Source organism: Manis javanica, chromosome X (assembly GCF_040802235.1).
Source record: "Manis javanica isolate MJ-LG chromosome X, MJ_LKY, whole genome shotgun sequence".
Taxonomy (NCBI): Eukaryota; Metazoa; Chordata; class Mammalia; order Pholidota; family Manidae; genus Manis; species Manis javanica.
This window is the reverse complement of record NC_133174.1, coordinates 133,555,017-133,575,847: the sequence shown is the minus strand read 5'-3', so window position 1 is coordinate 133,575,847 and position 20,831 is coordinate 133,555,017. Positions and strand designations below refer to the sequence as shown.

Sequence of the window (20,831 nt, the reverse complement as noted above, 5' to 3'; positions counted from 1 at the left end):
GAAAAGGTCGATGAAACCCAGTAGAACAGGATGTGGATAATGGGTGCTTTCACATACTCGTCATGGGCATCTGAACTTACTGATGCTGTCGCCAGAAAGCAGTAGAGAAAGGAAAGTTTATTCACTAAATGACCCTGAAAATATTGTCATGTTGGGATATAGTAAAATGTTATTCATATCAATATAAATTCCAGATGGAGCCTAATATAACATAATAACAAAATAAAATAAACAGATGTTTTTCAAATCTATGGGGGGAATACTTGCCAAATCTTAAAGAGAGACAAAACTCACTAAAAAAATTAAATCTACACATCAACTAATTAAAAATACAAAGTAAAGTCAAACAATAAACAGAAAACTCTATGTATCAAATTAAATATAAAAGTAACCAATATAATTCATAATAACATTCAGTCACCATTAGGATATGAATCAATAGAAAGGAAAAATAGCTGGTTAACAAACCAATGGGGAAAATCACATCATTACTGATCAAAAAACACAAATGAAAGTGACACTTTTATCTTTCAAAATACTTAGGATTACTGTTAGTAATAATAGTGAAAGCTGGTGACAGAACTTGGGTATTATAGTGTAAACTTTTATAGCCCTTTGGAAAAGTAATTTGATACCTTGAAATAATTTGATAGCTTAAAATGTCCATTTCTATTGGGGAATTCATGGAGCACCCAGAAAGAACCTGAATTTCAGATGGAGCAACAGAGTCAGCTGACAGCCTCTAGCTGCAGAGCCTTCATGATCAGCTGCAACTTTTGATCCAAGGCTATGCTCTTTGGCAGCTGACTGGGCCTGGTGGGGGTAGGAGGTGTGGCCATTTCTGTCCATCATAGGACACTCCTATGAACAATCACAATTCCTCTTTTGGGCTGGGTGAGACTTTCTCAGAGCTGCACCAGTCTGAAGATCTTCCCAAGTAAGTCTACGTTCCCTCTATTCACAGGTATCTGATCTATACTATGGTCTGAGTCTCTCCCTGCCTGCCCTGTACCCTGCATTGTGTATCTTTCACAGGCATGTCCCTCAATAAATCTCCTACACTTCTCACTCCCTCTTGGCATCGGTTTCCCACAAATCTAAACCAATACAACCACCATTGCCTGTACTTCAGGGAATTTATACTAAGGAAGCATTACCAAATATGGAACAAAGCTCTCTATACACATATCCTCAGCACAGCATTACAATATCTTTAAAAATGAGGAAAAAACAACACTGTCAACAACTGGAAAGTGGTTAAGGAAAAATACAGTATATTTTGTAGCTGTTCAATTTATATATATGGACTAGCTTAATAATATGGAGAATGTCTGTTATGTGAAATGGATAGGAAATAAAATTATAAAAGAGTATTACCACAATTATATAAACAACTAAACCAAGAGAGAACTAGTACAAAGTTACATTGAAAAAAGACTCAACATAAGTTACGATGGCATTCTAGTAGATCTTAATAGTTAATAATAAAAAGTTATTTTAGGTATTTATTAATAAAGTATATTTTAAATATAGTCAGAAATATTGTCTTTTTAAGAACTAACAAGTAGTGAATCCATTGCTTGACTTCAGGGGCAATTAATATGCTATTGTCTTTGTGAATAAAATATCTTATAGATGTCAAGAATTGATCCTTAAGACTAACTGATGGTCACTGAAAAGGACATAGGAAATTCTTTTGAAAATGAAAGGCAAGTTTATATCACATGGGATATGAGGCCTACACTGACCGAGAGCAGCAGGTGAACTTGACTGCAGTACTTCCAGTTGTAATACACATTTCCTGTCCTATGAGCATCCATATTGGTACAGCTTTTTGATTATGTGTATCCATTGCCTTTTGAAACATTCTACCCATCTCCTTTCCAACTGCTCTTTCTCCTCATTGTACTATGCTCATTTGTGATTCCATCTCAGAACTTTATTTTTGCCTTCTAGTATATTTGAACTCTTCTAATGTACCATCACTATTTCGTCAACCATATCTGACAGCATTCTACAAAATTAGCTATCTTGAATTTGGAATTTTATATCTTTTATTAACTAAACAAATGTGCAAAAGATTAAGTTATTTGATTAAAGGAAAAATCCCAGAATTCATATGATTATTATGAAAGTATTTATGTGTCAGATTCTATTCAAATGCTTTTTAAGTTACATTTCTTAGATGTTTACAATTCACATATAATCCCTTGACTACAATTCAAGTCCCTTGAGTATAATTAAGTCCCTTGACTCCCATTTAAAACTCAGCTCTTAGAGCAAAAGTCTCACATACATAAATATACATCAGAATCAACTGGAAGACTTGTTAAAACACAGATTTCTGGGGCGCCACCTCCAAAGTTAATGATTCATAGGTCTGAGATGGGGGCTGAGAATGTGCTTTCAACAGGGTCCCAGATGTTGCTGATGTTGCTAGTCTGGGATCCACACTTGAAAACTAGTGATGCAGAATCTGTACTGTACCCGTATTACTCCACTGAAACGGCAGTTGCTAAGGTCAAGCAGGAACTCTCAAGTAGCCAATCTAATAAACACCTCCTATTAACAGCCGACTTTCTCTACTAAAATCCAACTTTCTCAGCTTGAATGTGTGACTTCTTGAAATAGTCTTCAATAGTCTTCACATACTACCCTTCTCTACTAGTTTTTCTTCTTCCCCATTGGCCATTTTTTCTCTTTCAAGGAGAAACCTCTATTTATAATGGAAATGTTTGGGGTTTCTCAAGGTTTGATTCTATGCCTTCTTTTCTTTTTTACATCCTATTCCTAGGTAGTCTCACCAATGGTTATGGTAATGATCACAAATTAGTATCTTTACCCTTTCCTCTGAGTTTAAGACTCATTTTGTTAAACTTCCTACTTATCATTTCCATTTGGAGATTTCACAAACATCACAAACTTCATTGGTCTGTTACAGAACACTTTTCTCTCCTAACTGTTTCCCAGAGTATTCCCTGTGTCAATCAATGGGATCCGAAGTGATGAAATTCTCAAGCCAGAAATTTAATCATCTTTAAGTCCTCCGTTTTCTTCTCTCCCTTTTCCACTACCTCCAATCAACAAGTACAGTTGCTTCAGTCTCCAAAATACATTTCAAATCCTCTTTCTTCTCTTCATCATCTCTGCCATGACCTTACTGCAAGCTACCAGCATCTGCTGACTTCATTACTGCAGTGATCTAACAACTGCTTATATGCCCCCTCCAGTAAATATTCTTCTCACTATAATTGGATAATGTCAGCCCCCTGCTAAAAGTTACCAATGGCTTGTAATTATAATTAGAATAAATGCCAGCTGCTTTCTATGCCCTATGAGGCCTTTGATATGCTGCCCTCAGCCTACTTCTCCAGTCTCATTTGATACAATTCTCCCTCATATTTACTCCATTCCAGCTGTGCTGATGGTCTTTCAGTTTCTGTGCAAAGCACAAGAAGCAGTTTCCCATGGTGGAGTCTTTGCAAAATTTTGTTCCTTTTGCCTGAGATGTTTTTCACCAACTTCATATGATTTTATTTCAAATATCCCCTATTCAGAGAGGCCTTTCCTGACCATTCTGCCTAAAAGAGGACTACCTCTGTTATTCTCCATATGAACCCCATTGTTACTGACATCAGAACATATTTGCACTTGTTATGTACTTCTACTTGCTTGTTTACTGTTTCTCTATTAGGATATAAATGCCATGACAGAAGAGACTTTGTGTATCTCATTTGTTACCATATCTCTAGAGTATAGTTCAGTACCTGGAAATTAATAGGTATTCAACAATTATTTTATTGATTATTAATACTTTTCAAGTAAGTATCTAAACAGTCATAAATTATTTTAGTCTATAAAATTACTACGTGGCCATCTCAATGTATCTTTATTTGTTGATTACTAGATGTGGTTTTCCCATGATCACGGGATACTTAGATGTTCACTGGTTACAGTAATGAAGAAGAATGACATTTTAGGAATACATACCTGAGGTACACACACATACACACACACACACACACACACACACACACACAGTAATTGACCCTGACTTTGGATATTGAAAGTATGGTCATTTTTCCCATCATTTTACTTTTCTGTACATTGTGATTATTGATATACAATAATAGCCAACCTGTAAATAATTTATATGTGTCAGATACTGTGCAGAATATTTAATGTGCATTATCTTGTGTAATTGTCTCCTAAACTCATGAGGTAGGTAATATTTTTGCTATTTGATACATCAAAAAAACTGAGGCACAGAGAGGTTAATTAATATTCCAATGGTCATAACAATCATTATGTGGTAGACATGGGGCCAATCTGCCTTCAAAATTCATGCTCCCAAATTCTACGTTATTCTTCCTTTCTAAAGAGCACACATGTTTAGAAAAGCTGTAACAATGAGAACAATTAATAATCTGCTATAATGGTTACATTTTACATATTGCTGGAATCTCATTTACATTTCCAGGTATTTATCAGAGAATCTAGCCTTGATTGGAGTTTTCTAACAGAGATGAAATCTTTAATATCTTATAAACAATGCAGAAAATGGCTCTTTATTTCTGTCCAAGGACACTGTCTCTATAGCAGAGGACAGGAAACTGAAACTCTAAATGGGTCTGAGAGGAATAGTCTAAAGTAGGCCCCTTAGTACGAGGTTTCTTTTATGTGTTCCACTTTATCTTTAACATTCATGTGTAGTTTTTCATTCTACAAAAAGCTACATGTTTTGAAATGTATTTTAAATTATCTGTAAGTTGCTTTAAAGCACCTCCCCCTGAAATATTTAAATAACCACCTGATTTAAAGAAGTGAAATCAGCTGTAATCTATGGCCCTGCAGTCTATATAACGCATGGCTCAAGTCTGAAAAACAAAAACGTTTGAAAAGTTTCCTAAATATTCCATTCCTTTATGCTTCCTAAATATAATGATTATCTGCTTTCAGAATAACCTTCTCAGAAAAGGGGCTGAGGCAAGAAAAGCAAATCCTTGGGCTCGGCGCGAAGGCAGCTGCCAACAGCAACACGGGGGGACGGCCGCCTGCCCAGGCCAGGCTGAGTCTGGCATTCCTGGACTACATCCCTGGCCTGCTCCCGCAAAGAGCCACAACTCTCTTCGATGGCCTGTGCTTATATGATGGGTAAATAAAAGAAATGCCTTTTTTTTTTTTTAAGAAATGGCTTTAAAATACTGCATCTGCCTATTTCAAGGTGAGACTATCCACATTCCCACAGTTTTACTTCTTTTCTATAATGACCTACCTTATTCAATTTTCATAGATTTTTTTTAAATAAGGAAAATGTTTGCTTTTAGGAGAAAAAAAAATTTTTAATCAAACAATGAGGAGTCTGTGGTATACTAAGATGGATACTTTTGCTTTGTTTTTAACTTTTTTGTTGAAGGTGTTACTTTTCCTGTTAGGAAGCAAGATTACATTTTCAACTGTGGTAATACCTCTCCAGATCATTTATCTCGTTTATCCCAGAACATTATCTCTCCCCTTTTTCTCTATAATCTTGGAACTCTTATCTGATGTTTATCTTGAGTCATCTGTTCTCTATGTGTATTTTTTACATTGAATATCTCCCCTCTGATACTCGTTGGAAGTAGATAGATTAAAATACTGAGATAAAACAAACACTTTGAAGCTATTTAAAAAAGTAGAATGCATACCACATAGTTTTGTGAATCCCTGGCGAACCCTGGGACCACAGACTGATTACATTCATCTAGAGCCTGATCATTTTCTTTTGGAAATGCTCACTTCAGTTTCAAGCTAATTTTGCTCTGATATGTTTCTATGTAAATGAAAAGGAAGTGATTCTACTCCAAGTTCACTGCATTTGGAATCATATACTACCAGCCTCAGAGTTGAGACGGATTTTTATTTTGGGCATATGTATGAGTTGGCTTTATGAGTTATTCTCAAAGAGCTTACAATCTGGAAATTATTTGCCTGTATACCTCATTTTAAAGCAAATTTAATATAAAAAGACAGAAAATTTCCATTAAATTTCAAGTTATGCTGCATCAGTTTTCCAGGTTTCCTATAGCTGAAAGGGTGGCCATTTGAGTACTTAAACTGAATGAGTGTTTGGCAGTTAGTTCTATTTTTTTTCTCTCTGAGTGGTATAAGAAAGGAGAACCAAGATACTAAAACTTGACAAATTTCTTGGCACCTGACCATAAAAAACTATATCAACATGTCAATATGCAGAACAATCCTTTACAACAAAACCTTTGCACGAAGAGATTAGTTTAATTTCAACAATATAAGACATCTCTTATTTATAAAGGTTGCTTTACCATTAACAAGGCAATTCAATGGGGCCATTCTTTTATGTTGCTATTACTTTTACAGAGCTCTTCATTTTAGCAGCTTCTATTTTAGGAAGATCAATTGAATTGTATAGATATTAGTCCAATAAGACTACAAATGAATACATATGGGAACTATACTCAGTAGTCTCTCTGCTAAGTAATTTGATTTATCTAAAACTATGAAGTCATTAAAGATCTTTTTATGATAAGAATCAAAGTTTTCTGGAGGAAGATTAAAGATGGTAGCATGAGAGGTGAGACAGAAAACTCCTTCCAAAACCACATATAATATGAAAATATAGCAAAAATATAAAATCCTGAAAGAGCAACAGGAAAGAAGGCTTTGGCACACTGTCTACACATGAGGAAACCAGCAGACCTAAAGGAAAAGGGAAAAATACCAAAGCCATGATCTGGAGGGACCCAAGCCCTTCCCCCACCCCAGTTCACTGGGGGGAGGAAGAGAAACATAGTGGGGAGGGGTAGGAAGCCTAGGACTGCTGAACACCCAGCCCTGGAAATCTGCTGTGGGAGCACCAACCTACATTACATGGTGCTCCGGAGATTACTGGGGTTGGAGATTACTGTGGAATACTTGGAGAGACTAAGATTTCAGCCACTTGTGGAAAACAGGGATCCATATCCGGCCACACCTGGACAAAAGACAGGCAGGCACTCTGACAGACATCCTCACAGTAAGAGGGCTGCTAAAGGGGCAAGGATTGCACAGAGGTAGCTGCTCTGGAGAAAGGCAGGTGGACAGAATTCCTGGGTGCACTCTTCCCAGTAAATTGGGAACTTTCAGGAGCTTCATGCGCTCCATTCCGCTGGCTCGCTATGCAGCTCTGAGGCCCCCCACCATGATATGCACCCTGCTGTGCCTTCCTCCCAGCTGGCACCAGTTTGCAAACCAGGTACCCCTGCCATAGTGCCAGGCCAGCCAGAGGGCGGCCCCACCTATGGTAGCTACAAGTGCAAAGCATAGAGGCTACTCCGTGCATGTTCAGCCCACTGGCCCTGGCAGTGGAGACAGGCACAGCAGCCAGGAGGTAGGAAAGACCTCTTTCCTCCAACAGGCACCAGTGTCGCTTGCCTGCAACCCCCACCACCACTCCAGGGGCTGAGAAGCTCCAGAAAGTAGAGCTTCTGGGCACTATAGGCTGCCACATACAAATATGAAACGTGAAAGGAACCTGGTTGAAACCAAAATCCCACAAACACGAGAAAAAGGACAAAGTGAAAGTGAACTCATCAATCTCCATGAAAGACATTTCAAAATATAAATCATAAACATGTTCATGGAGCTACAGAAAAATATACAAGAACTCAGGGAGGAATTCAGGAATGAGATACAAATATTGAAGAATATGGTATCAGAAATGAAACATACAACAGAGGGATTTAAAAGGAGATTTCATATAGTAGAAATTAGAGAACAGGAATATAAAGAAGCTGAAGCACAGAGAGAAAAAAGGATTTCTAGGAATGAAAGAATAATGAGAGAACTGTGTGAATGATGCAAATGAACAATATTTGCATTATACGGGTACCAGAAGAAGAAGAAGAAGAAGAAGAAGAGAGAAAAAGGGATAGAAAGTATCTTTGAGGAGGTAATTGCTGAAAACTTCCCCAGTCTGGGGTAGGAGATAGTCTCTCAGGCCATGGAGGTGCACAGATCTCTCAAAACAAGGGACCCAAGGAAGACAACACCAAGACACATAATAATTAAAATGGCAAAGATCAAGGATAAAGACAGACTATTAAAAGCAGCCAGAGAGAGAAAAAGCCACATACAAAGGAAAACTCATTAGGCTATCATCAGACTTCTTAACAGAAACCGTACAGGCCAGAAGGGAGTGGCATGATATATTTAATGCAATGAAGTAGAAGGGCCTCAAACCAAGACTACTCTACGTGGCAAAGTTACGATATAAATTTGAAGGAGTGATTAAACAATTTCCAGATAAGCAAAAGCTGAGAGAATTTACCTCCCACAAACCACCTCTACAGTGCATTTTGGAGGGCCTGCTATAGATGGAAGTGTTCCTAAGGCTAAATAGCTATCACAAGAGGAAATAAGACCACAGTAAAGAAAGTAGACCAATTAATTACTAAGCAGATGCAAAATAAAATCAGCCACCCCCAAGTCAGTTAAGGGATAGATGAAGAGTAAAGAATATGGTACCTATATATAAATATTGGAGAAGGAAGAAAAAGGAAGTAAAAAAAGAACCTTTAGATTGTGTTTGAAATAGCATATTGAGTGAGTTAAATAAAACTGTTAGATAGTAAGGAAGTTACCCTTGAACCTTTGGTAAACACAAATCTAAAGCCTGCAATGGCAATAAGTACATACCTATTGATAATCACCCTAAATGTAAATGGTATGAAGGCACCAATCAAAAGATATAGAGCCACTGAATGAATAAAAAAACAACACCCATCTATATGCTGCCTACAAGAGACTCACTTCAGACCCAAAACATACACAGAATAAAAATGAAGGGATGGAAAAGGGAGAAATAGGGAGAAAAAATCAGGAGTTGCAGTACTTGTATCAGACAAAATAGACTTCAAAACAAAGAAAGTAACAAGAGACAAAGAAGGACATGACATAATGATAAAGGGGTCATCCAGTAAGAGGATATAACCATTCTAAATATCTATACACACAACACAGGATCACCTACATATGTGAAACATATACTAACAGAATTAAAGGGGGAAATGGAATGCAATGCATCATTTTAGGAGACATCAACACACCACTCACTCCAAAGGACAGATTAACCAGACAGATAAGTAAGCAGACAGAGGCATTAAACTACATAGTAGAACAGATGGACCTAACAGACATCTACAGAGCACTCCATCCAAAAGAAACAGGATGTACATTCTTCTCAAGTGCACATGGAACATTTTCAAGAACAGATCACATATTAGGCCACAAAGAGAACCTCAGTAAATTCAAAAAGACTGAAATTGTACCAACCAGCTTCTCAGATTACAAAGATATGAAACTAGAAAGAAATTACACAAAGAAAACAAAAAATCCCACAAACACATGAAGGCTTAACAACATGCTCCTAAATAATTGGTGGATTAATGACCAAATATAAATAGAGATCAAGTGATAAATGGAGACAAATGACATCAATAACTCAACACTGTAAAATCTGTGGGATGCAGTGAAGGCTGTGCTAAGAGGGAAGTATATTGCAATGCAGGCTTACCTCAGGAAAGCAGAGCAATCCCATAGGAACAATCTAAACTCACGATTAATGAAAATAGAAAATGAAGAACAAAGGAGGCCCAAAGGCAGTAGGAGGAGGGACATAATAAAGACTAGAGCAGAAATAAATAAAATCAAGAAGAATAAAACAATAGAAAGAATCAATGAAAGCAGCAACTGTTTCTTTGAAAAATAAAAAAAATTGATAAACCCTTAACCAGACTTATCAAGGAAAAAAGAGAGTCTACACAAATAAACAGAATCAGAAATGAGAAAGGAAAAATCCCTATGGACTCAACAGAAATACAAACAATTATTAGAAAATATTATGAAAAATTATATGCTAACAAACTGGATAACCTAGAAGAAATGGGCAAATTTCTAGAAAAATACAACCTTCCAAGGCTGACCCAGGAAGAAACAGAAAATGTGAACAGACCAATTACCAGCAACGAAACTGAACTGGTAATAAAAACCTACCTAGGGAGAACATCACTGGACCAGATGCCTTCACCACTGAATTTTATCAAACTTTTAGTGAAGACCTAATACCCATCCTCCTTAAAGTTTTCCAAAAAGTAGAAGAGGAGGGAATACTTCCAAACTCATTCTATGAGGCCAGCATCACTCTACTACTAAAACCAGACAAAGACACCAAAAAAAAGAAAATTACAGACCAATATCCCTGATGAAGACAGATGCAAAAAACTCAACAAAATATTAGTAAATTGAATTCAAAAATACATAAAAAAGATCATCCATCATGATCAAATAGGATTTATTTCAGGGTTTCCGGGATGGTACAATATTCGAAAATCCATCAACATCATACACCACATAACAAAAAGAAGGACAAAAACCACATGATAATCTCCATAGATGCTGAAAAAGCATTCGACAAAATTCGACATCCATTCACGATAAAAACTCTCAAGTAAATGAGTATACAAGGCAAGTACCTCAACATAATAAAGCCTATATATGACAAACCCAGAGCCAACATCATACTTAACAGTGAAAAGCTGAAAGCTTTTCTTTTAAGGTCAGGAACAAGACAAGAATGCCCACTATGCCCACTTTTATTCAACATAGTACTGCAATTCCTAGCCATGGCGATCAGACAACACAAAGAAATAAAAGCCATCCAGATTGGTAGGGAAGAAGTCAAACTGTCCCTGTTTGCAGATGACATGATATTGTACATAAAAAACCCTAAAGTATCCACCCAAAAATTATTAGAACTAGTAACTTTATTCAGCAAAGTTGCAGATACAAAATCAATACACAGAAATCTGTTGCATTCCTATATACTAAAGATGAACTAGTGGAAAGAGAAATCATGAAAACAATTCTACACAATTACATCAAAAAGAATAAAATACCTAGGAATAAACCTAACCAAGGAGATGAAAGACTTATACCCTGAAAACTACAAGACACTCTTGAGAGAAATTAAAGAAGACACGAATAAATGGAAATACATCTCATGCTCATGGATAAGAAGAAATAATATTGTCAAATTGTCCATTTTGCCTAAAGCAATCAACTTATTTAATGTAATCCCTTTCAAAATACCAACAGCATTCTTCAACAAACTAGAGCAAATAGTTCTAAAATTCATATGGAACCAAAAAAACACCTGAATAGCCAAAACAATCCTGAGAAGGAAGAATAAAACTGGGGGGATTATGCTCCCAGACTTCAAGCTCTAATATAAAGCCACAGTTATCAAGACAATTTGGTAGTGGCACAAAAACAGACCCAAAGATCAATGGAATAGAATAGAGAGCCAAGATATAAACCCACACTTATATGGCCAATTAATATATGATAAAGGAGTCATGGACATACAATGGGGAAATGACAGCCTCTTCAACAACTGGCATTGGCAAAACTGGACAGCTACATCTAAGAGAATAAAACTGGCTTACTGTCTAACTCCATACACAAAAGTAAACTTGAAATGGATCAAAGACCTGTATGTAAGTCATGAAACCATAAAACTCTTAGAAGAAAACATAGGCAAAAATCTCTTGAATATGAACATGAGCAACTTTTTCCATAACACATCTCCCCAGGCAAGAGAAACAAAAGCAAAAATGAACAAATGGGAGTTCATCAAGCTAAAAAGCTTCTGTACAGAAAAGGACACCATCAGTAGAACAAAAAGGCATCCTACAGTATGAGAGAGTATATTTGTAAATGACATATCTGACAAGGGGTTAACATCCAAAATATATAAAGAACTCACATGTCTCAACACCCAAAAAGCAAATAACCCTATTCTAAAATGGGCAGAGGACATGAACAGACAATTGTCAAAAGAAGAAATTCAGATGGCCAACAGGCACATGAAAAGATGCTCCACATCACTAGTCATCAGAGAAATGCAAATTAAAAACACAATGAGATATCACCTCACACCAGTTAGGATGGCCAGCATTGAAAAGACAAGGAACAGCAAATGCTGGTGAGAATGCGCAGAAAGGGGAGCCCTCCTACACTGCTAGTGGGAATTAAACTAGTTCAACCATTGTGGAAAGCAATATGGAGGTTCCTCAATAAACTAAAAATAGAAATACCATTTGACCCAGGAATTCCACTCCTAGGAATTTACCCAAAGTAAACAAGATCACTGATTCAAAAAGACATATGCACCCCTATGTTTACAGCAGCACTATTTACAAAAGCCAAGACATGGAAGCAACTTAAGTGTCCATCAGTAGATGAATGGATAAAGAAGAGGTGGTACATATACACAGTGGAATATTATTCAGCCCTAAGAAGAAAACAAATCCTACCATTTGCAACAACATGGATGGAGCAGGAGGATATTATGCTCAGTGAAATAAGCCACGTGGAGAAAGACAAGTGCCAAATGATTTCCCTCATTTGTGGAGTATAACAGCAAAGCAAAACTGAAGGAACAAAACAGCAGCTGACTCACAGACTCCAAGAATGGACTAGCAGTTACCAAAGGGGAGGGATGTGGGAGGATGGGTGGGGAGGGAGGGAGAAGCAGATTGATGGGTATTATGATTGGCACACATGGTGTGTGGGGGATCATGGGGAAGACAGTGTAGCACAGAGAAGACAAGTAGTGACTCTGTGGCATCTTACTACACTGATGGACAGTGACTTCAATAGGGCATGGGGGGGGACTTGAAAATATGGGTGAATGCAGTAAACACAATATTTTTCGTGTGAAACCTTCATAAGTGTGTATATCAATGATACCTTAATAAAAAAAGAATCGAAGTTTTTTGTTATTTCCTTTGGCTAAAGCCCAATAAAACATTGAATTAAAGGACTAATTCCCTATGGTTTTCCATTTACCATAATTTTGTCAGTAAGTATAACCCAGTAGCAGATCACTCTAGGCTTCCATTATACCCCCATTACTCTACCGAACTCTCACCCCACACCAGCCATGTTGCTTAAATGTTAAAAAAAGATGTCTGTGTGCTTACTTGTGTGACTTTTTAATTGATGACTTGGGGGTATAACTTTTTTCCTCTTTTGAGTTATTTTGAGGAATAAATCACTGGGTGTATGAATGTATAGCACTATAGGGATAGTAGCAGTATCAGACATTGTATTTGTTTAAATTTACTTATTTTCTGTTTAAGGTAACATATATCATATAAAGAAAATGAAGAATAACTTTAACTTTCCACTTAAAATTTTTCCCATTTTATTTTTATGTAAAAAAGTAACAAAAAGTGCTTGGCTAATATGTCTTTATACTTGTGTACACCAGTCAATGTTCTAGGTGCAAGGGAGACAGTTGTAAATTAAACACATAAGAGTCTTTATATTTGTGAAGCTTACATTGCAGTAGAGGATATATAAGAAGGATATAAATAAAATATATGGTATACTAGATAATGATAAATGATCAGAGGGAAATATAAGGAAAAAGGGGTATGAATGAGTAGGCAGAGTTTAGTTAGCTTGGCCACAAATATCCTCACTGAAAAGATGAGTGTGAGTAAAGACTTGGAGGAAGAGCATTTCAGGCAGAAGAAACAGTCAGTAGAAACACTGAGGCAGGATTATTCCATGTTCCAGGAATTACCAGAAAGGCAGTGTGCCTGCCACAAGGTGAATGAGGGATAGAGTAGGAGTTCAGGTCAGGGAGGAAATGGAAGGGAAGTCAGGTTGGGCCTTGAGGGACAGTGTATGAATTTGTATTATATTCTGAGATCAGAAGCCATTATGAGGCATTAGGCAGGATAATTACATGATCTGATTTATAGACCCATTCAGGTGCTATACTGATAACAGACTGAAGGAGGCTATGAAAGAAGCTTATGAAACCAATTAGGAGACTGTAGCAATGATCTAGTTGACAGATGATGGAACCAAGCTATAGGAGTGGGGGTAGTGAGAAGTGGTGGGATTCTGAATATATTTTGTCACGATTTACTTATGACCTGGGATAGGAGAGAAAGAAAACAGTCAAGAATGATCCCTATAAATGTATCCTGAGTTACAGGAAGAATGGAGCCTCCATTTGTTAAGATCTGAAAGACTATGGGAATAGCAGGTTTGAAGGATAGAAATGCAGATTTTGGTACTGAGACATGTTAAGTTCAAGCTGCCTAAAAGATCTCTGAGTAAAGATGATGAGTAGCTAGTTGCTAGTTGAGTATATGACTCGAGTTTCTGAGAAGGGTCTTGATTGGAAATATGGATTTCATTATCATAAACATGAAGATGGCATTTAGACCCATTAGACTAGAAGAGTCGACAAACTAGTGAGTATTGAAGCCTGAGGCTGGAGCCCTGAGGTATGTTACATCAAACATCTGAAGATAAGTGGAAGACCCACCATAAGAGACTATGAAAGGCATCATTTATTATTATCTAACACGCAGCTATGTAAAAGGAAAACTAAGTATGTGGCATATTGAAACCCAAGTGAAGACAGTGTATCAAAACTGGAGGGAGCGATCAACGGAGTCAAATGCTGTTGATGGGCCAAGTAAGATGAAGACTGAGAAATGATTTTAGATTAGTGATTTCAGAAATGTCAAAGTCATTAGGGTTGTTGATGTGAGCCATTTTGGTGAAGCGATTCTAAGAGAGAATGGGGGAGGGGGGTTGGAAACAGGGAACACAGGCTTTGGTTAGATATGAAGCCACTGGAGGACACTGATCATAGAAGTGACATAATCTGGCTCCTATTTGATATAGGGATACCTGCCGTAGAAAATCAAGAGAGGCAAAAGTGGAAGCAGGGCGTCTAGTTAAGAGGCTTATTAAAATAATCCAAGTGGGAGAAGATAGTGGTTCCAACCAGGATGGTAGCAGTGGAGGTGGTGAGAAGTGGTTAGATTCTAAGGGATTTTGAAAGTCGAAATGCCGGGACTTGCTGATGGATTTGCTGATGGATTAAATGAAGACTATGGAAGGAATAGAGAAGTCAGCTGGAATTATAGAGTTACCATTAATGAGATAGAGAAGATTTAGGCAGAGGGTCATGGGAAAAGGTTAATACAATAGTAAACATAATGGCAAGAGGTATAAATGTGAGGAAGAATAAAGACTGTACAGGGAATTATAAGTATTAATGGTATAAGTATATTGGTAGTATAGGGTAGAAACCAATAATGGTCTTCTGAGTGACAAGACAAAACTGGACTCAAATCCTAGCTTGGTAATGTTCTGTTTATTTTAAGTGCATTCCAGAGAAAAAGAGCAGAGACTCTAAAGACCTACGTCAGGAGTGTGCCTGTTAGTGTGCCACAGGGTGCCTGGTGTCTTCATGGAAAGCCCAGAAGCCTGTGTTGCTGCAACGAAGTGAGCAAGAGGGAGAGAAGTATGAGATGCAATCAGGGAGGTAACAAAAGTCCTTCCTGAGGAAACACAAGTTCCGAGTTTCCTGGTATAGATGCAGTAAAAGAGAAAGGTATAAGGAGGGGTATGGTGATGCTCAGATGTCTACACATAATTAATAGCTAAAAAAGCTTCAGAGGATCCACAAAACCAACTTTGCTGTTTCAGGATGATTATTCTGGCATCACTGAAAAGGATAAAACGGGGTGAGCTTTTATTTCAAGGGTCAACATTCAAATCCAACAAATATTCAACATATATAACAATGTTATATTGTCATTTACTCTTCACAATACTCATTCACCTATATTTATTTAATATTCACAATATGTCCTTAACCTATTTGCTCTCCTGCTGTTCTCTGTGTCAGATGGGAAAACTGTATTTTGGTAAAATCACTAAGTCTTATGCTCTATTTTGTCATTTAAGGGCTTTCTTAATTGCTTCTCAACCAAATTCGTCACTTGTTCCTTATCTCGCCTGCCACAAATCCACATTCCAGCCATTCAATGGACATACTGTACAATCTCATGCCTCTTTGCTTACAGTACTGCTGTTTTTAGATGTACCAGGATTTGTTTTAATCTGGTATAATAAGATACACAGACATGGAAATGACTGCCATGAAGGAAGGTTATACTCACAGTTCCCTAGAAACAGGAGGCATGGTACACAATGTAGGGCCATACGGGGAAGCATCAGGGTCAGTCAGAAAGTAGAGGAAGTGAGGAAAATAGAGGTAAGAACCTATATCATTGTTTCTGTGGTAAAGGCAGGGTAAGGAAGTCTAGGACTGGCTGGTTTGAATAATTTCAGTGGCTGTGGATTGTTCCTGGTTGTCTAGTACCTGGCTCTAGAGTGACTGGGGAAATGGGTGGTGACCTAGAATGTAAGAACTAGATAAGGAGGTACTTGGGGAGAACAGGCTTGGGATTACGTGGTTTGCTATATGGAAGAATTAACTAACCCAAGAAGGGATGGTTCCTCCCTAGTAGTGAGCCAGGCCCTAGATACCAGAGCACCAAGAATAAAGAAAATAAGGAAATATAGTTAATACAATGTCATCAGCCACTCTTTCTTTACAAGTGAAATGAGTGAATCAATCAATTCATGACTCAAGGTTCAATCAAATGTGTTTGCTTCTGTCAAGTCCTTCCCAGTCCCTGCAGTCAAAAATAATCATGCTCTCCTCTTCACTGCTGAAGTATTTTGTTTAAAGGTCTCTCTATTTAAAATAGTTCTGACCAATAATTAAGGTCTGTATGGGTTATTATCCCCCATATTTAAAAAAAAGATAGAAAATATAGCTTGGTAACAAATATTTCTAGTAAGGACCTAAATGGCATAGTGTGAACATCAAGTCCATGAAAAATATTATTGAAGTAACCTCAGAACAAGGAAGAATTAGTAGCAGTGTCATCTCAATGAATCAGGATACTGAGTTTATGCAGAGAAAGAATCAAGTTTCTTTATAGCTGTCAGTGTAAATGCAAAAATATAAGCAAAGAATAATAGTCAATAAAATGTCTAATTGAAAGTACAATGCCTACTTAGAAGTAATAAATTAAATTTAAGTCTTTTCCTGCAACTATGACACCCAACTATTGGCTTGACGGTTCTGCTTATTTGGCTTGTTAATTACTTAACTGGGTGATTTGGGCATTATATAGATACAACTTACCTGTTGACCACACTACACTTGTGAGGTGATCAACTTTGAAAGCAATGAGTTGAGCATGCCCAGTAAATTTGATTTAAAGAACCCTAATAGTATTTACTAGGTGCAATTCTACTCATGGATACAGCCATTTGTATAGTACTAAATAAGTATTATTCTTTCATCATGTGAGAAAGCTGTCCTTTTTGATAACATGGCTTCAAAACAGATGCCTATAGAATAGTGCTCACCAGTGTGACACACAAGGAAGGCACCTCCCTGCCCAGAATATGACCAGTGCTTGCTAATGAACCAATGGATGATACTAAAATAATAATAATAACAATAATAATAAAGTCCTATGGTTATTTATAAGATAGAAACTTTGTATAAATACTGAAGATTTACCAGATGTGAAGTCAAACCCTATGTCATACACATAACTGTATTTGATAAGCAAATTAATACTATTATTTTACATGTATAATGCAGTTTTAAACTTTTATGATAATTTTTACCATCCATTATTTTCCTTTACAGTTGGTTACACATAACAGCTTAGGATTTATGCCAATTAGCCATGGTCCATATGGATGTCTTGACGTGCCATGGTGTGAACAAGTAGGGATCATGCACAATACACCTTGTGTGTCACTGCAAGACATTGAATGCTAAGTATGATCTGTCATTATGGAAATGGTTTCTTCTTGGTCAGGAGATAGTTCACTGGATTCTTTATTCTTTCTGAATTCCAGATGGTATAGAGGAGACTATTGTTAAGGGACAGACTTAGCGTGAAAACATGTGCTAGAAGAAGCAAGAATCTATATGATATGATTTTTTTTATCATTAGGATTAAGAACACAAATGATTCTTGGCCTGAAGGTGAGTCACAGATGGACGGGGCTCAGATGACATGTGAGGACACAGAAGTAAGATGCCCTAGTGAGAACTGAGAGTGCATCTTGGCAAAAGATGAATTTGTCCCCTATATAGTGGGGTCATTACACACAACCCTTGCCCATTCCTCCATCTGGTTTCTATGTCAAATAGCATTAATTCAGTTTTAGTGGTCTGATTCTTAACCAGTTTAAACACAGCAAATATTTCAGACATATACTGAAATGTACATGTATATGGTTTCCTTTGTATGTAACTGAAAGTAGGTAAGGGGTGATGCTCACATCAATGAAAATAATAAATATGTTACAGAAAAAGTCAAATTACTATAGTAACAACTTTCCAAGTCCAAGTGTAAAAAGAAATCTCATACTTCAGAAACCTTTTCCAATGTCCTTGTTATTTTATTTCAAACACGGAACTCTTGTCATTGACAGAATTACTAGCTTTAGTGAAAAATGCCTGGAGAAGGAAGAGAAATTAAGAAGTGAATCAGTTTTCACAAAAATACTGGCTGATGAATCACTATTTAAAGGAAGAGAGTTTACTTTCCTCAAACAAGAAGATCACCCAGAACTTAATAGTGACCATGCTTTCTGTTCTCTAGATTGTTTGACAATTGATGTGTAGCCATTCTAACCCAGTAATAATATCAAGGTCATATTGCCATTATTATTTCTAGATCATCAAAAAAATGGAAGGTGATTAACTCAAAGTAATACACTTTATTGTTTTCAGTCTCTGCTTATCTTTGTGCTTTGCTGTTGGATCAATTTAAAAGGAGGCACAAATCTACTACTGAGAGTCTCCTTGGACATAGGTTTCTCCAAAGAAATAAGTAGTTACTTTAAGGTTAGCTTTATATGCTGATCAACCTAAAGGCGACAATCAGCCCAACAAGACTTTGCATGTTTTATTAGTCATTTTGAAATTCTAGAGACAGTCTTATAATTGCAAACTACTTTAAAGCATTAATTAACTGACTAAAAAAAGTTGTTCTTTGAGAGTATCTCAGTGATCTAAGCATATTATTTCCCTCCCCCAAACTGTAGGTGTTGCACTCAGAGACTAAATATATACTGGGGAAAATTGGCTGATAGAATGCATTATTTGGCTAATGGGCATCAACATCTGAGTTCTGTTGTAGGGAAAGCCCTGTGCTAGTTACTATGGGAAAATACATGAAGTAGAAAAGGTACAGCCTCTTCTTGACACTTTCAGTCTCACTGAGCTTCATAAGAACATATATTCATGGGAAAAACAGACTTCAGAATTAGTATCAAACAAAATATTAATAAGCATAACAGACACGGTTCACAGTGAGAAAGAAAATGGTGAGGCACAAAGGTAAGGAATTATCAGAAATGACTCTGCTTTTATTGAAAGTCTCTGATAACTACGTAGGAACAAAACCCAAAACAGAGGATAGCATAGTCCCATAGAGAATTTTGAGCTAATGGAAAGGAACAGCAGAAAGCTATGCTGGCAGTCCTTCAGATGAAAATATGCTCCCTGATGACATGGTCCACCTCATATCTAATGTGAACAGATTGTGGAAGGTCAGAGGGAAAAAAAAAAAAGATGATGGCAAATAACACAGGGCTAGAACTAGCCAGAGACTAATTAAAGCAACTCCACTTGGCTTTCTGTAAAAAAAAAATGTAAGAAGCAACCTAAAAGGAGAGAAAAATTGTTTCTATAGTAAGGGCTCCTTTAAAAAAATAACTGTGCCAAGAATATAATCTAACATTAGCCTAATAGCGTAGAATTTTGTCATACAACAGTATATCCTTAACAGCAGTTTTATTGAGAAACATGCTGACTTTGTGGTAACCAAATACAAATAATCACAAGCATAATGTTCTTCCAGAGCTGGTTCTGTGTTAAATAAATGCACTTGGTCAGTCATTTTTCCTTGTTAGCATCATACTCCTGAATGTAGACAATTGAGAATGGATGTAATCACAAACTGTTCAAACAGACTAGCTCTACAGAAGTATTTTTAAGCATCCATATTTCAATCAATAGTGCAGAAAAGAGCAACGGTAGAAATATTTTCTATTCTGACTATATTTGCATGTTTGTGTCAGTTTCTTGATTCAAACCAATTAGACTAGTTATCTATGAAAACCATATGGTGCACAAATAAAGCATACAAGACCAGCTAAACATCAAAAGTGTATCATTTGCATAGTTAGAAAGGAACACTGACAGGGAATATATTTATTATTCAAGGAATATACTACCTAATAGAATGTCTTTATATTTTAAATCTATATGTGCTGAAGCAAATGATTGCTCTTCAAATATTTGTCAATATTGCACTAACTTGAGGCAAAGAGCACAGAAAATGAGTGATGTGAGGAGCACAATTCAGACAAATGTTTAAATAAGCTTGTGAAAATTGTGTTTTCATAGGTAAATCAATGACAGAATGACCTAACCTTCTACTGGAATTTCTAATGAAACTTTTCTAATAGGACTGTTCTTATCAGCACTTAAGGACATAATCAACATTAATTTATTCAATTGTTGTCAAGACATTTTGCTTCTTTAAAAAGCCTGACATAAAATAAACATATAAAGCATCTGAACACTTTTTTTTTTACTTTGGGAGACTTTTAAAAACACACAAAACTAGCATGTTTAGGCCATCGAGGTTATAAACCCGCATTTAGGCAGATGGAGACTTTGGTAAATAGAATAAAGGCCCCCTATGATATCTGTGTCCTAATCCTCAAAACTTGTGAATGTGTTAATCTACATGATAAAATACACTTTGCTCATGGCTGAAGGTTCAGGATCTTGAGATGAAGATCAGCCTGGATTATCCATGTAGGCCCATGGCTTCAAAACAGATGCCTAT

The 20,831-nt window shown here is 36.8% G+C and overlaps 1 long non-coding RNA gene across 1 annotated transcript in view; it reads left to right on the top strand.

Annotated features, from left to right (window-relative positions):
* The window catches only part of LOC108393022 (uncharacterized), a 71,682-nt gene extending 66,171 nt beyond the window's left edge, over positions 1-5,511 (top strand). The window contains exon 3 of the long non-coding RNA XR_001852167.3: positions 4,960-5,511. This is a non-coding gene — a long non-coding RNA (uncharacterized lncRNA). The remainder of the gene's footprint in view (positions 1-4,959) is intronic.
* Positions 5,512-20,831: the final 15,320 nt, after the last annotated feature.